General features: G+C 43.2%; 1 protein-coding gene across 4 annotated transcripts in view; it reads left to right on the top strand.

Moving 5' to 3' along the window:
* Nucleotides 1-1,380: 1,380 nt before the first annotated feature.
* The window catches only part of FOXN3 (forkhead box N3), a 348,864-nt gene continuing 332,843 nt past the window's right edge, over nt 1,381-17,401 (top strand). Inside the window, exon 1 of one of the 4 annotated variants that reach the window (XM_053929162.2) lies at nt 1,381-1,542. The gene's annotated coding sequence lies outside the window, so the exon portion shown is untranslated. Of the gene's footprint in view, nt 1,543-1,750; nt 1,770-17,401 lie in introns of those variants that run through there. The other 3 variants (XM_024568365.4, XM_053929163.2, XM_045201995.2) reach the window with 3 other exon arrangements.

The raw sequence follows: 17,401 nt of genomic DNA, 5'->3' as shown, positions 1-17,401 counted from the left end.
CTCACTTAACAATTGGGAATCATATGTCTGTCTTGTAAGAGGTGTGGCAAAGAGCACATGAGATGTAGGTGAGAGTACTTCGAAGATGGATGAGTGTAACACATTACAACTCGTTCTTTGCGTGGACATAAGGCAGCAGAAAAGGTGCTTTTGGTAGTTAATTAATACTAAAAATCTTCCATTACCTTTATTTAGCTACAATTGGGAAGGAGGAGGACAAGAGTAATTTTCAAAGGGACTTTTTCTGCTCCAAAAATAGAACTCAGAAAACACATACTTGATTTTCCTTTTGGTGTCAAACCACAGTGCCATTGTTATTAGCAGTTTTACAGAATTGTGACCTTCAAACTTGGTGGTAATCAAAGGCTGAAAGCAAGCTCCCAGTCTTGAAGCCTTTCAAACAGGCTTTTCAGACTAACCTGCTTTTATTTTGAATTAAGGGCCAATAGAATTACTCTTTTAAATGAGCGCTTGCAAGTTTAAAAGTTGTCTTCCAGATGGGCTTCAGTGAATTAAGGTGCTGAAGGGTCACTGAAGGCCCTTTTGGGGGACAGTGCGGGTAATCTGTTATAGGGGGTTCACGAAACACCCTTTCCACAGTTAAAAAAAACTAGAACTTGCTTTTTTCCTAAGTGTACACAAGCTGATTTGTGTATATGCCTAGAATCATAATTTCAGTTTACTGAATTTGTGAATTTTTGCAATTGTTTTCATTTGTAATTAAGTTTTCTCTAGAAGGCACACCATATGCCGCCATTAATTCTTGTTGATTTCTTAGGAGATACACGAGTGCATATTTTGATGCAGTTTTTGAGGTCTTTTGAAAATCAAGTGATTGCGTGTTTAGCCATATGGGCCTTTGTTATTTAAAATAGCATATGATAAATAAGAGAAAGCAAAATGCAAAAGGACCTGTTAGGAAAAAAAAATGGAAAAACTGTTTAGAACATTGCTAGCCTTTTTTATTTTGCGTTATATTTTTGAAGCCTATCTTGGTCCATCCCGCACTGTCTCTTACCGTCTGTGAATATACACTATCACACGTGCACCGGCAAACACCTACGGAAACGTTACTGCGCTGTTTTACACTGGGGCTGCAGCTATTAACAGCCGCCTTCAGTGAGTCCAGCTGTAGCAAATGTTTTTCTTTAGCATCTCCCGGCAGGATTTAACAGTAAGCTCCAGTTCATCCGCACATACGGCGTTCGGTTTAGAAAGGGGCCGACGCCTGTTTCGGTTTTCGCGGGGATTCACGGTGCTCAGAGCTGCCTGCTCAGAGCTGCCTGCCCTACGGCGGGCGCAGACGCGGCCACCGGCGGGCGCGCGGCGCGCACTAGGACCCAGCAGGGCTCCGGGCCCGGGGAGCAGCCGTGCCGCCGACCCCGGGCGGGCGACGGGGCTGGAGCCGGGGTTCCGGCCGCGTTCGGCTGCAGCTCCGCGGGGAGACGGCGCGACCCGGCGGCGGGGCCACCCGCGAGTCCTGTGCCGCCGCAGCCCCCCAATGCAGCCGCGAGAAGCAGCGCGGGGGGCAGGCGATCGAAGGTAACGAAAATGGGGCTCATTTCCTGCCTCCTGATCTTCTGCTCTGGTTCAGCATTGTCACGAGAAGCCCTCACTGTTCAGGCTGCTGCATTTTGGGGCACCCTTTGGGTTTTTTAAGGGGTCCGCCCCCATATTTCCACCTGGCTTGATTGATTTATAGCATGCAGCCCATACGGGAGAGGTCCAGGGATGGCAAGTTGCATGTTTTCATTAGTTCTGTCTCAAAAGTAAGTTTATTTTTTAAAAAAAGTTTCTCGGGAATTTGTGCATAGTCGTTTAATTTTTTTGAAAAAAATAGCAGAGAAATGGATAATTTTAAAATTTATCAAATAATTGATGTAATTCTGTTAATTACTTACTAGGGCTTTACTTTTGTGGGCTCCCCAGGCGTTACTTTTATTTTCAAGGAACTAGCGTGTTAAATGTGGAGTTTGGCTCGGGCAGAGTTTCCAGCATTGCTGTCGCAACTGTTTTGCTATCAATTATAAACAGTGTCCAATCTGTGGGCAGTTCAAGCCTCTTTTCAAATACTGTAACTGGTTATCCTGATGTGACACCTACAGATGAGAGTTTCCTCGGAGGGCCGTCAGAATATTTCTCGTTTTGGAGAAACATTGTTTCGAGGAGAAAACCATGGTGCCTGGCTGGGGAGGCTGAAGAGACTATTTTTCATGCTTTGTTTGTACTCTTAGGATGACATTTGGGGAAGGGAAACGCATTCTTTCTCGGCAGCTTTTTAATTGTAGGATTATTAATTTATGTAATTTATTAGTTTCAATGGGTTGGGCCCGGGCTGTTCTCTGTCACAGGATGTGCTTAAGGTGACACGTTTGCCAGCAGTTGGGACACATGATTGCCGGTGTAAAATGTGCCTCATCTGAAAGGACTGGTCTGCTGGGAGCTTCCGTATGGAGCTGTGGTGGGCAGGGTGCGAGCGGCCCATTGGGAAAAGAGGGAATCATTTTCCTTAGCTGAGGAAGAGACCCTGTTATATTCCTTTTGTTCCCTGTTTTTCATTGATCGCCAGCTCTGCCTTAAAGAGGGGAGTGCAGCCGGAGAGCGCAGAGCTGGGAAGACTGCACCGCTGACTATAGCTCACTTCAGCTCTCACACTGATTGGTCAGGAAGACGGACTTGCGAAAACAGTCACCCCAAACCTCCTGGTACAACCGCGGTGTAAATTCAGATTAGCTGTCTCGCGCACATTTCTGCAAGATTGGTTTTTAATTCGGGTGCAGTCTGCCTGCCCTACCTTTAAGTTTAATTTTTTTTTTTGTCGTTATTGCTATCAAGATTAAAGTAGGCCATTTTGTTGACAAATTTCTTGGCAGACGTCAGCCACTAGCTCACATTTGGAGACATATCACTTTCCAGTCCATTCTCGATGCATTCTGCTCAGGAGTTGTAGAATGCAAAGTTGTCCAACTTGGAATAATTTTTCCTAACCGTTTTTTGATCTGAAATAGCACCATCAGCAGATGGATGCTTACTCTGATAATGCATCTTTACTCTGATAATGTGTCTGTGCACTGGCATGCAGCATGCGCTAAATTTAAGTCTGCAACAGTGCAAAAAAAAAGGGCGACAAAGAGCGAACAGTGGAAATTGGCTTCTGGTTTGAGGAGAATGCATTTCAAATCCAAGAAGAAAACGTATTCTTATGAGAATGAGGTAGTAATCTATGTGAAATATTGTATCTATACGAGAAAACTATATAAGGCTGGTAGACATCTCCATTTGAGCCTGAAAGCACCACAGTTTAAGAAGCACCCTCCCAGAAGTTGTTAAATGTATAAACACTTTTCTGATTGGCTTAAAAATTTAGTCACAGGAAGTGGATGGTATCTAGTAACCATGAGTGGAGACATGGTTGTCATGGAAACTAAGAAGAGTAACCCCCCCCTCCCCACCGCACATACACGACCATAACCACCACTTAAAAAAAAAAAAAAAAAAAAAAAAAACCCTGCATGTCATCACAGATGCCTGGAGAACATGTTGGCTTCTGTGAGCTTTCCCACAGCATCTGCTGAAACCTGAGACCATGCCTGTCAAATCAAGGTCATTGTACCACAACAACCAAAAATGCAGTCTCCTAGATTTCATAACTATATTTTATTGAAAATACGAGAGGAAAAAAATCTTAAAGCAAGGGTAAACACACTTGCTTACTTGGCATTTTGCTACTTCTGAGTTGTGCAAGGAAAGGTGAAAAAGGTATTTGAGCGTTTAATTGTGAGTCAAATTGATTTGTATGTCTACTGTTGGAATCAAACTGTTTTCAGAGCTGTAAAGACTAGTGACATAACATGTTACCTGTGGATGAAAGGTCATTTGGGGGAAGGTATAATGAAGACTTTCCGTTTGCAGGAGGGTTCCAAGTTGAACTCTCACAATTGAATTCCAGGAACTGTGGCGTTTTGGAAACTCACTCCAGAGCTGCGTGTGCAGAAGTAAAGGGAGGCCGCCTCTGGTGCTTGGGGTGGGGCGGGGGGTGTTCTCAGTAGCTGAGCAGGAGGAGGAAAACTAAACTAAAATGAGAATGGTTTCAAAACTGCAGCTATTATTTGGTTAACTTAGAAAAGTTTCCTTTTCTTTTGTGAATAGAGAAGCATGTCTTAGTTTTTAGGACAATGAGAGGTTCCCAAAATCAAGGTTGCAAATATTTTTTCTTTTTTTTTTTAAGATTATTTACTTATTTATTTTTTTAAAGAGAGGAGAAGGGAGGGAGAAAGAAAGGGAGAGAAGCATCAATGTGTGGCTGCCCGTTGCATAACCCCCACTGGAGACCTGGTCTGCTCCCCAGGCATGTGCCCTGACCAGGAATCAAACCAGTGACCCTTTGGTTCGCAGGCCAGCACTCAATCCACTGAGCCACACCAGCCAGGGCAAGGTTGTGAATATTTTCAATATCTTGGTAATGGTTTCAGCGATGGGGTGAAGAAAAGCTTGGAGAGCCTCCCCCTTTCCCTCTGCTAAGTGAAATAAACCAAGGAGGCCCTCTCTGAAATTTTGACTCTGGAGATGAACACTGTACCTTCTCAATATAAAGACATTGTGTTTCTCATATTTATCTAATCTTGCCAACGGTGTAGTCTTTACATTTAAAGTTTTTGATATTCATTTAGAAATATCTTCCTTCCAATCATGATGATTTAGAGCATTATATTGCTTTATCTTAATTGAAAATGGTCAGTTTTAAATCTCATTTAATTAACACCGATCTTTTTAAAAAGCAGCAAATTCACCTTGTTTTCATCAACTAATTGCATGCGGGGAGAGAGGAGGTAGAAAGAACCCTAACATTGCCGGGACAATTTAGCACATATTTCATGATCCCTGGTTCTCAGATGTTGAATGGATTGTGATTTGGCGAAAAAGGTTATGTTTAATGGCACAACTGTTCTCTTTTAGCAAAGGATTTCCTGTAAGGAGCTTTCTTATCTGTGACTGTGTTCATTGGCAGGAAACATGTCAGTTGCTTGTTTTTACAAACCGAAGGAAATGAATGGGATTTGTTGGTTTCTAGAATGTGCCCTCATGCTCCATTGTCTGTCAGATAGTTTGCTCAGAACACTTGTTTCTAAAGGGAGTTTTGAGGATCACAATGCAGTCACTCCAAATCTTCGGCATTTCTGTTTATTTATTTTTGACTTGGGGACTCGAAAAACCGATCACTGTGCTACTATGTACAACTTATTTTACCAATACAAATGAACAAGATATTCAATCCGGTTCCCATTCCTTTTCAGTTGTCCCATGTACACATACACAGCGCAGCAGGGATTTTTTGATAGCTGTGCCAAATTTCTAATAATTAGTCTAGAATACCAACCAAATGCCAGTCTCGATTTTGGATTAGCCTAGAGAGGCAAAGGGAGTGAGGCAGCTTCGTTCTCTTTGCGTATAAGAAAAAAATGCATTAAGGCTACATGTCAGGTATATGCCTACTTTGCCGGTAACAAAAATTTGATGTTGGGAAGGGTTAGCAACTGGGACTAGGGGCTTGCTAAAGTCAGTCTGAGTCCGTCTGAGAAGACCGATCTTAACTCTGAAAAGATTTATTGTGCAAAAGTTTGGATTGTTTTTGGATATTGTACATAAATATGTTTTAATTCATGTATGTTTCAAATTCTGGAAGAAGAAACAGGGCGAGCTTCTTGAAAGGGAAGTAAGCATATAAACTCCGCCTGAAGGGAGCAGCCTGGGGAGGGGGCCAGGAGCGCCTGAGCGAGAGAGGACCGATTGCTGCTGCAATGGTTTTCACACCTTTTTGAAGACCTCATTTTTAATTTATATTTAGCACCAAATGAAATCTTATGCAAGACTCTAATGTATGAGTGGAATGAAAACAGAGATGCTTTGAGGGAACCAAGAGCCAGAAGCCCAGAGCCGCTCTCATCCCCTGTGCCTGGGACACACCCTGGAACCCTAGTACTGCTCTGAACACAAGCTGAAAAACACGGCTTTTAAAGTGCCCAGAATATTCTCTCAAGGCTGGAGGGAACGGCTCGTGAAGTCCTGGACCGTCTTGGCTGAAGAGAGAACTTTCGTCCTGACCGTTTCAGGTGCTGCTTGTGTTCAGAGCGAGCAGGAGACGGGTACGTGATACTGTGCAGTCTAAAGAGCCAGCGTGCCGCAGGATTGGACTGGCCGTAAGCAGGAAAGAGCCCAGGTCCAGTCTATACGGAGGGAAGACCAAGAATGTCTTAAGGGTTACTTACAGACCAGGGGCCCCCTTTTCTTACAAGTTGTACAGACGTAGCACTCGAGTGTCTGAGATCCATTGGTTGTGACTGCACTGTAATGCGTGAGTTTATTCTTACCACCTCAGGGTATGTTATATCACTGTTATCCTATCTGTCACTGGAAGTTAGTTCATATTAAGTGTCATTCATGAAGTGAAAGTTTGCCAAGCTATATAATCTGCTTGGCAGGCTCCCTGGTGTTTTGAGTGTTGAATAAAATGGTAACACACAGCTGATATTTGAATATCATGAAATATATTCAAATTATCATCTCTAATTATGAGAGTGACTGAAATGGCAGGATTGGGATTGGGCTCAGTTCTCCTATTCTACTCTCCCAGAAACTACAAGTATCCCGGTCTCTAGTGGTGGCAGGTAGAGGAGTCCCCTTGAGTTCCACCCTCGGTTCTCACTAGCCCTGATTCACATATACGCATGGTTTACGGAGGTGAGGAGAAAACAGCAGAGAGGGCTGGCAAATTAGAGGGCCGTCGTATTTCTGAAGGCCATGGCCAACCTCCCTGTGTTGTTTCTCGGAGGCTGCGCAGTTGGGGTGTTTGTAGAAGGAGAAAATATACACTCTTCTTGATATTTACCTATTACTTCCATGGTGCTTGCCATGTTTCTCTTACCTGCGTGGGGTTAGAGATGGTGATTAAAATAATCAGTGTCCCAGGAAGCCACAGTTCTTCCAACAATTTGTGCTAGAACATTTTCTTTTTCTAAAGATTTTACTTATTTATTTTTAGAGAGAAAGAGAGGGAGAGAAACATGGATGTGTTGCTTCTCCTACGTGCCCCAACCAGGGGCTGAACCTACAACCCGGGCATGTGCCCCAACTGGGAATTGAACCCATGACACTTTATTTCATGGGATGAGGCCCAACCAACTGAGCTACACCAATAAGCGCTGGAATGTTTTCTTTTTTAAAGAAAATCTTTGCTCTACAAAGATAAAAATAGTCTAAGCACAAAGTAGTTGCTTGTGGTAGTGGATGAAAATGATTGTGGTTAACTTTTATTTGTTTAATTGTGTTGAATAAGATGTTCACGTTTAGGCTGTTTAAAGCTATCTCATTCCTCCTCCCACCTGCCATGGAAAACCAACAGAACTGCCCCAAGATGTATTCATGATAACAGACCAGTGATTATTCTTTTTTTTTTTTTTAAAGATTTTATTTTTATTTTTAGAGAAGAAGGGAAGGATAAAGAGAGGGAGAAAAAGATCAATGTGTGTTTGCCTCTCACCCTCCCACTCCCACCATTGAGGACCTGGCCTGCATCCCAGGCATGTGCTCTGACTTGGGAATTGAACCGGCCGCCCTTTGGTTCACAGGCCAGCACTCATTTCACTGAGCCACACCAGCCAGAGTGGTTCTTGAGTGAGCATTTAAACTTTGCTATTTTGGGGGACTTAGATTATCTCTTCACACTCTGAAATTTCCTGATTAGGTGAACTTAAACGTTTTTGCAGCCTTTAAAATGAAAACAGTTACCACTTAATGACTAGTTAATACATGCCCAAATTGAGACTGCCATATTGTTTTGTAGGACTAGATTTAGCATTTAGAATGCTGTCTTGAAAAAAGAGAAAATTACTCTGGGTAAGTTTGGCAATATTGGATAATATGGAAAAACCATATCCCACTGATAAGGGGCTTTCATATATCTGGTGTTGCCCCTACATTATTTTAATCGATTCTTATAATAGCCAAGAATTAATTACTACTACTACTAAGTAATGGTAATAAACACTAACGTCCCATTTGACAGATGAAAAACTGAGGCAGCTGTGTTCTCAGAGCCACACTCTTTGGTCGCCAAGTAGTTCTCACCCGGACTCCAAATTGCAGGCGTCTGTCTCCACCCCACTGGCTGCCTCCCTGCAGTCCCTCTGTCTCTGCCCCTAGGTCATGACTTCCCCTTTCCAGACTGAAAACGGAGTCTCCTCCTGGGGATAATTGCAGGGTTGGCTGGGGAACATTTGCTGTGACTCTGGCAAGAAACAGGATTATGCTTCTGGTCATTCTGTGTTCCCCGTCTGACCATTAGTAACGGGAGGGACTTTTTAGTTAGTGATTATCTTTGTAAATCATCATCTTGTGATTGTCCCTTCATCCACACCTGAGCACATTCACCCATTTAGTGACTGAATGGCCCTTTCCCCGGGGACTGACTTTCCTGCATCGCTGATGTTACTCTTAGGCTTTCAGTTGGTGGCATCCACAGAAAGAGATTCCCTAGGCCACACTCACTGTTGTGATTTGTGTGAACTACCGGCAAACTGAGCCGTGAAAACACGTCTCTTTCGTTTCTTCCTGAATAAAAAACAGTGGGCTTCAGTTGTCAGATTAGCAGCATGTCCAGTACGTCCTTCGTGGGTCTCCCTACCCCTGAATCACGCCAAACCCCGCGTGATTTATACAGGCCAAGCGGAGAAGGTCAGTTTGACTTCCTCAGCTAAGCCAGGAGCTCTGTGTTTGTGCCTGTCTGGGGGCTCACTCTGCTAAGCATACACACAAATTTGGGGAAACCAGTCAGCCAGCCATCCATTCAGTGAACAGTCACTGAGCACCTAGGACATCCCGGGAAATAAGGGTGCAGAAGTCACTCCCATCCAGCCTACCACCTGTTCTGTAGCTCTGATTGGCCTCTTAAACTGTAAATGGCCTTCTTTTGAAGTTCATATTCTCAGCTGATATGGACAGATGGAAATGATGCCCTCCCTGAGTTCCCTCCTTGGGGTACATGCCTTTTGTTTTTATTTAGAAGCTGGACTTGAAGGCGGGTTCCCGGGTAGGTCTGTTACTTGGCAGCCAATCTCAGGAAGACACCAGTCAGGGGCACGGGTGGGAGACGAGGAAGAGAAGGCAGCCAATAGTGATGTGTCTCTCCAGTCACCCCTGTGCAGGGGAACTAAGGCCCACTGCAGCTTGCTCAGAGCTGGTGTCCAACATGCCCCGTGTCGCTTTCAGTCACTGGTTGATGGCTGCTCTCGGGCCTTGCATCCCTGCACGAACAGGGTGGCGTGCGAGCTGGCGGGGTGGGCTTTGGCGGAGGAGGTGCCCAGAGGCTTGTCGGTGCCGTGGCTGCAGCTGACAGTTGTGTGTCAGCTAGGGCGTCAGCTGCTTCTCCGACCTGTCTCTACTCTCTAGCTCCTCCCACAGTCTCGGAACTGTAGATGCCTTAGAGGAAGGACCGTTTTGCAGAGGGCTCCACACTTCCAAGTGAACGAAGATCCTGGGACAGTGGCTCTTCAGTGGGAAGGGACCAAGAGAAATGGCCTAAGTTCCGAATCTAAACGTTCAGGCAGAACTTTTCAGTAGGGCACTCATTTTGTCTGTTTGTTCGCCTTTGATCCAACAACCGTGGTCCTTGTGTCCCAGGTAGAAAGCATGGCGCTTGGGCGGCACTTGGTTTACGTCCCACCATAACCTGAGACTCAGAAACGTGGAAATCCTGAGGGGATAATGGTGAAGGCTAATCATAAAGCCCCTGGAAAGCCCTTGGCACAGAGCCTGGCACGTAGTTACAACTGAAATTACTGTAGCTATTTTTATTTTTAAGTTGTCATTGTTGTCGTCATGCCTCTCTGCTTGGGGCCTGTGGGGGCTCCCTGTGGGTCACCTTAACCAGTCTGTCCTCCTCAGCCTAACTTTCAGGACCTTCTATGATCTGGCCCTGCCCGTTCATGCTCAGGAAACGCCCCAGTTCTGGTCCGGCTTTACTTGCCTCTGAGCTGGCCTACCTCCTTCCAGCCGCCTGCCTTCGTTCATCCTGTCCCTGCCCCTGGCCATCGTGTCCTCCTTCACAGGTTGCAGGGTCACAAGTGTCACCCACTCTGCAACTCCAACGTGCAGAGAAAATGCAGTTGGTTCATTTTGTCTGTGGCAAGTCTTCCTCCCCAGAAAACACCCATGGATCGCCAGGGGAAAGAGTAGCCACTCTTGATCCCGTCCATTTTGAAACTTAGTTTGATCTAACAGCCCAAACAGTTGCTCAAGATGACTCTGTCTTCCTAGGAAAACAATACCCCTGTTGTCTGCCTCCTGGGCCCGTGCTGGTGTGTGTGGGACGGGGTCTCCAGGGCACCCCTCCTTTTATTTCTCAGGGAGGAGGAGCAGACTCAGGCTCCTTGTGGGGGCACAGCGGGGGAGGGAGGGGGGCTCTGCTCTAAGGCTCTAGGTCTCTCGCCCACTGGTACTGCTTGTTCTGTACAGTAGGTCCTTGAATAACATAGTTTCATTTAAGGTCATTTTGTTATAATGTTATAATGTTTTAATGTTGATGAGATGCCTTAGGAACTTAACTCTTGTTTATATCAATTAGCCTATGGTAAACATGCTTTTGTTATAACATGTTGTTTCACTGAAAGTCACAGACCCTATCAATGGCATTGACAATGACAATGGCATTGACAATGACAATGACATTACTGTACTAGTGGTTGAAAGCTGTGGTTTTCATACCATGTAATCTAGTCCAGTGGCTTTCACAGACCCACAGAAAGAAACAGATACATTGTCATAAGATTCTCGTAAGCACATAGGACATATGTGTGCATGGACAGGCCATACACAATTTTTACTAAGTACCATGTGTAGCTGAAACATAGTTTTTACAATATGATATTATTCTTGATGCACCGGGAGGCACTCTTATCTCTTCCATTATATTTTACTTAATGAAAAAAAGGTAGCATGGGTTGGGACCCAATACATGACTCCCAGGTTGCCACAAAAGTTGATCTGGTTGTCCTCTCAGCTTTATCAGAATCCTCCGTGGCATCCCCTGCTGACTCCATCCCACCTCAGCTCCACTGGCAGCAAACTCTGGGTGTTAGCCACACCCTCCATCAAGCCCCCTGGCCTGGTGGTCTTTGTAATGGGTCCCCTCCTCTGGCCAGAGCCAACCCAAGACACCAACTCATAGCTCCCTGTGCTTGATCTTGCTGCAGCACCAGGCTGCTGAAGTGGTGTCCCAGACTGGTACAGGCCGTCTCAGTGATGCGGATGACACAGGGATTTTTTCCTCCCCATTCAGAAAGTGCATTCACCCAGGGGTGAGTCCGTACCAGCAGCCAGCCACTCTTCTGTCTCATTTTCTTATCTCCTCCCCCATAGTTACCTGGACTGCAAGAGGAGCAGGCTCTTCTTTTCTTCCCATCTGTGATCTCATTCTTTCATCACTGAGTCAGAAAGATGAGGGACTTGCCTATCCCTCATCTTTCTAAGCAGCATCTTCTACAGCCTTCAGGTGAATTATTTGGGCTGGGTCCTCCAGACTCCTATGAAATCGTAGAAAATCCTATCCCAGGACAAAGTCTGACTTTCAAGACTATGGAATTTCTGCCTGTGGCAGAGTCTACTAGTTTCTCACCTATGTCTCCATGTTTTAGCTGCCATCAGCTAATAACCACATTTCTAAGACTCCCTTGCAGCTAAGAATGGCAAAATTGTAGTCATTAGGATGTTAGTAGGTGTGAAATATGTCGTTTCTGGTTTGTGTCCATGGTTTTTTGTGGGGTTTTTTTTTTTTTACAATTTTACCACATTTTTTTACCCTGAAACTATATGTATTGTAGTTTAGTTGTGCATGCTTTCTTACAAATGAAAACATTACAGATGTGCCTGTATCTATCCACAAAGTATCCAGCCATGTACTATGAAAAATAGAGACATTTATTGAAGAAGATAGAAGATACAAGAAACATTGTACATAGGATAATGATGTCTCAGCCCCCTTAAAAGGAGGCACCTTGGGACCTCACACAGTTCTCCCAGTCACCATGAGCTGCTCTGTTGTCTTTTGCTGAATATCATCAATGGTTTGAAATCTCTTCCCTTTCAAAGGTGATTTTAGTTTTGGGAAAAGGCAGAAGTCATGGGGCACCAAATTTGGCCTGTAGGGGGGCCAAGTCCCCTGGATAATTTCATGTTCTGCAAAAAACCTCTGCAGCAGACGAGATGCATGAGTGGGCGGGTTGTCCTAATGAAGCTGCCAATCACCAGTAGCCCATAGCTGCGGCCTTCTGGATCATCTGAATAGTTTTTGGGTGGAGGAATGTTCAAGCTTAATGCAAAAAATGCAAAATTTGATGCAGATTTGTTGCTCTACTTGCTCAGTCATTTTGAATGTGACGGCCACTCAGTATACATGCTTACTCAACAGCGTCTGCCACCCGCACTGACTAGTACAGTGAAGTCAGCATTGTTCACACATGCACATTCCAGTCCACTGGCCTTGGCTGCCAGGTTACATCCATGTTGTGCAAACCATTCTCTTATCATAACAACGGTTGGACTTTTTCCAGACAGACCTTGCATATATATCTCTACAATTTTCCTTTTTGGTTTTTGTTGAAGATTATGTTCCTGAGAAACACCTGTATTATTGAGTGTAATGTAATTTCTTCATTTCTTTACTGCCATATGATATTCCATGGTGTGGATAGACTAAAGTTTATCTATCTTACTATCCATGGACTTCGGGTGGTTTTGGTATAACAGTGTTGCTACCAACAGTCTTAGTAAAGTCTAAAGCCAGTTAATGTCTTTCCTCTCCTCTCAAACAATGCAAACACCTTAACACCGGTCATACCACCCACTTTCCAATTTGGGTCCCACAGGTTAGACATTCTCATGGAAAAATAAGTGTTCATTCAGACGTATCCGTATATTTTCTGCTTTCTTTGCTTATAATTCCTCCCTCCCTCACCCCTCAGGTGACCTCTCTTCTTAGATTTCATTTAGTGAGAATCGGTTGAGGGAAAACTAATTCAGTTATTGTTCGTTGGAAAATTTTACTTTTTTATGTTTTCTTAAAATATAGTTTTGCTAGATATAAAATATATTTTTGCTAGGTATAAAATTCTAGTTATTTTTTCTCAAGACACTAAAGATGTTCCATTGTTTTCTGGCTTCCTCTGAGAAATCAATGGTAAGTCCAATTGCCACTTGCCACTGGAGGTAATCTGTTTTCAAGAGTACGTTATGGCTGCTTTGAAGGCGTTCTTTTTGTCTTTGGCGTATTGTAAATTGTCTAGATGTGAATTTCTTTTCTTATGTATTTCTTTTTTAGCTAGGGTTTGTGTGTGTGTGTGTGTGTGTGTATGTGTGTGTGTGAATTTTGGGATTAATTTTTTCATTAGTTCCTGAAGATTCTCAAAATTTGTCCCTGCTCTGTACAATTCTCTTTTACTTCTGAATTTCAGATTAGGTATCTGTTAGGTTTTTGCTCTGTCATTTTTATGTCTTAACTTCACTTTCATATTTTCTGTGTCTTGGTATATCTTTATGGGCTATAGTCTAGATAATTTTTCAGTCTTCTTTATTTCCTGCATTTACTCTGTTTAATCCTGCTTGCAATTTATATGCTTGTTTCCTTCTCTTATTTATATACACATTTATTTTATATTTAGATTGGTGATGATCCCAGGCACCTGGTAGACACAAATGCACAATCTAGAGAAATTCACCTTCAACTCAAACCCTAAAAAATTCCCACTGATAAAGTCTCAAAAAGACAAAGAAATATAAAGGTCACAGTAAAATAAAACAAAGCAGAACAAAAACCACGAGCACACACACGTTTGTAAGGAAACAAAGCATCATGAACAACAACTAGCAGAAATATTAGGTAGTGGAACTGAACCTGCAAACACTTGATGATTTTAAAATCTAAAAACTTATAAAAAAATGAATACATAAAAAACAAAATGAGTGTCCTGACTAGGGAATGGCTGCCATTCGGGTGGTGATTCAGAGAGCCAGACACTTTCCACCGTGTGGCTCTGCCATTTCCAACCTGTGGCTCCCAAGGTCACTGTGCTTGTTTGGACCACACTGGCAAAAAGGAAAGAACACGGAGACTCCTGAGTGACAGGTTTTTAGCAGCCCGCCCTAGGTGTTGCGAATTCTCCTTCCTCTCCCATTCCGTTAGGTAATACTTGGTCACATCGCCCCATCTGACCGCATGCAGGGGTTGCTGGGAAAGGCAGTCTGGTGGGAGCCTAGGACGGAAAAGAAACGGCCTTAACAAACAGCCAGTCTGCCCTCTTCCACATCTTTCTTCTCTGAAACTTCAGCCTGACCTGAGCTTTCTCTTCTCTGGGCTCCTGTTTCATTTATGATCAGTGCCTCCAAGTTTAGGATCTAATTGTCCCCACTTCTTTCACACTTGTATAGTTTAAATTTCCAACTATATAATAACTTCCTCGAAGGTGTGAATTTTGTGCTGATCTTTTTTAAAAAAAATTTATTGATTGATTTTAGAGAGAAAAGGCGGGGGTGGAGAGAGAGAAACATTGATTTGTTGTTCCCTTGTTGATGCATTCATTGGTTGATTCTTGTATGTTCCCTGACCCCAGACTGAACTTGCAAGCTTGGCGTATGGGAACAGTGCTGTAATCAACTGAGCTACCTGGCCAGGGCTGTGCCGACCTTTTGAAAATGGCCCCTCCCACTCAGTTTTGAACATGCAGTGTGCCCTTAAAAAAATTAAACCTCTGAATGAGAGGAGAATGTTCTTCTTCTAAGGAGGTAATTGCTAACCTATTTAGGGATGAGGTGTTGTGGTTTGTAACTTACTCATTGTATTAGTCCTTCAACGTTGCTTCTTAGATTTGAAATTTGTCAAAATAAATCCTTAGAGAAAAAATTAAACCCCTGAAGTTTGGAAGAGGCTTTACACACATTAGCGGCCTTTCCATGGGGGGTTAGTTTAGTCAAAATCAGCCCTTTCAGCTTCCTCTGGGTTGTTTGGAGAATTCAGTCAGTCATTCTAGAAGTATGTGTTGATGTCTATATACTGTTGTGTGGCTGGGGATGGGGAGATGATCAACACGGGTGAGACCCTGCCCTAGAGTGGATTACATGAAGGGGCGTAGACAAACTGCTTTGAGTGGAGAAAGACCTTTGTCTACAGTTGACTTTGTGATTGAAATAGTGGTTGTGAAGTTCTAGGTTATTTGTATATGTGAAAGAAAACAGCTTGGTGCTTTCTCAAGTCATTCAGGAGAGGCCTTGCGCTCCTTTCCCTCTGGTTTTAGGCCTTGCTTAGCGAGGCCAACCTTTCTTCAGGCCAATATTTAGCAAATCGACAAGCAGAGGCGTTTAGCTCTTCGATATTCCTGAGGGCCACAGATAATCTAAGCTGCGCTGGACCCTGGGTGATTGGCCTCAGTATCTCTTTCTACTTGAGTTTAACTTGTTACTTGTTGCAAGGCTGAGTGTCTTCAATGCTTGATTTTTAATTTCTGTTGCTATTGGTCTTAGTACGTGAGAATGACATGTGGACCTCAGTTAAATCATTGGAATCGTGACTTGTTTTCTTTTCACCGAGTAGTTTTCTTCCTCTGCTACACTGTGTTGTGGATGGGAAAGTACACTAACATCTTAGTAACTAATCTATTATCCACCTGCTCAGATACAAACACCAGGCATGTGGCAAATTACTTTCTATGCCGATAAAGCCTGTGTTTTGGAAAAATGTTGGGTTGTTTATACACAAAACATTGTTTTGAATCCGCCATCAGAAGTATGCAGATGAAGAATAGGGAGCTGTATCCTGAATAGGATCATCGACAGTCCAGGAAGGGTCAGGTTGGAAAGTACAAGATGTGGTGAGTCTATAATTAGGTACTGACCGTGTTTTATTTGCTTGAGCATCTCCTTGGGCTTAGCTCTGGCACTGGTCACAGAACAGCTCTCCAGCCCAAAGGCTTTCACTAGGATGATGACTCAGGCAGCCAATAGAGCTATCCGAGGGCCAAGAGAGAACAAGCTCCTCACTCGTTATGTTGTATCCTTCATGGAACAGAGCACGGAATTTCTGATGGAAGAGAGTACCCCATTTCCAATAAAGCAGATGGAGTTAAGGAGGGACAGTACAGAGTGCTCTCCTTGGAAATTATGTTCACTTTCTTAACACTAAGGTGTCTCTCTTATCTTTTTAGGAAAAGTTCTCTTTTGTTTGGAAAAGCTTCGCACACTACTTTTTTAGAGGCACCAAGTCTCAGACTAGGACTTCAATGAGATATTGGAGCTAGTCAGCTGGGTGGAATAGTTAACTCCCTCTGTTGATTCAATGAGCTGCTGAATGGTCTCTCCCACATTGAGCAAAGGCTCATTTCTATCCTTAATACCAAGTACTCAGTCATACATAGGGAAGAGATAAGACTTCCATATTCTTGATATGGCCAATGTGATTTTGAAATAATTTAATATTTTTCAGTGAAGTATTCCATGCATTATTATTGGGAAAACCATAGATCCTGATTTGTTTGTGCTAGCTTTGGTTTATGCCTACTGCCCCTATGTAATTATTCATAGCGAGTGCTTCCTCTCATTTTTCAAAATTGTTCTGGTGTGTATGATAAATTGTAGTCACCTCACTTACAAGGTAGTCAGTGTATCTATCAACAGTAGATCAGTTTTGTTCAGACCAACTCTTCTAACTGAGAAAAGCTGCTTAGAATTAAAATGAAAACAAAAAAAGTCCATTTGGAAGCACTGAGAGCCATCCAGGTGATGAGGAATTGCAGAGCCAAAATGTGGGAGGAGGAAGAGCCTAAGAGGTGAGCCTAGCTTTTGGGTCTTTTTCTTGAGATAACTGTCAATTCCAAAAGTGGTGGCTAAGAGACTAAGAAATTTAGCAGAACTTTCAACAAACTCATGGTGTTGCAGGCATGGTAACTGTATTCAGGATCTGCCAAAAAGCAGAATCCCTAGTAAACAACTCAGACTTTTATTTGGAACTCTAAGTCAAGATGACCCAGAAATAGAAAAATTCCCACAGGGACTGAAGTCCAAAATCAAATATTTTCAGATTAGTGTCCCCAGCCTGCCAGAAGTCAAAGTAAAAAGCCTTTGGGGAGGAATATAAACCTTTCAGAGCCACATGTTATCACTAGAGTTTTTCAGGTACTATATCTGTCACCCAATGAAAAAGACAAGAGATGATTAAAAACAAAGAAAAAAATTGACAAATGAAATATACCTAAAAGAATCTAGATAGGGTATTAATCATATATGGTCTCTAAAATGTGATAGATATATTCAAAGAGTTAAAAGATAAGATTTAAAAATTTGCCAGAGAACTGAAAAGTAATAA

This window comes from Desmodus rotundus, chromosome 7, assembly GCF_022682495.2.
Source record: "Desmodus rotundus isolate HL8 chromosome 7, HLdesRot8A.1, whole genome shotgun sequence".
Lineage (NCBI taxonomy): Eukaryota > Metazoa > Chordata > Mammalia > Chiroptera > Phyllostomidae > Desmodus > Desmodus rotundus.
The sequence above is the reverse complement of the archived record's forward strand: the minus strand, read 5'-3'. Positions and strand labels throughout refer to the sequence as shown.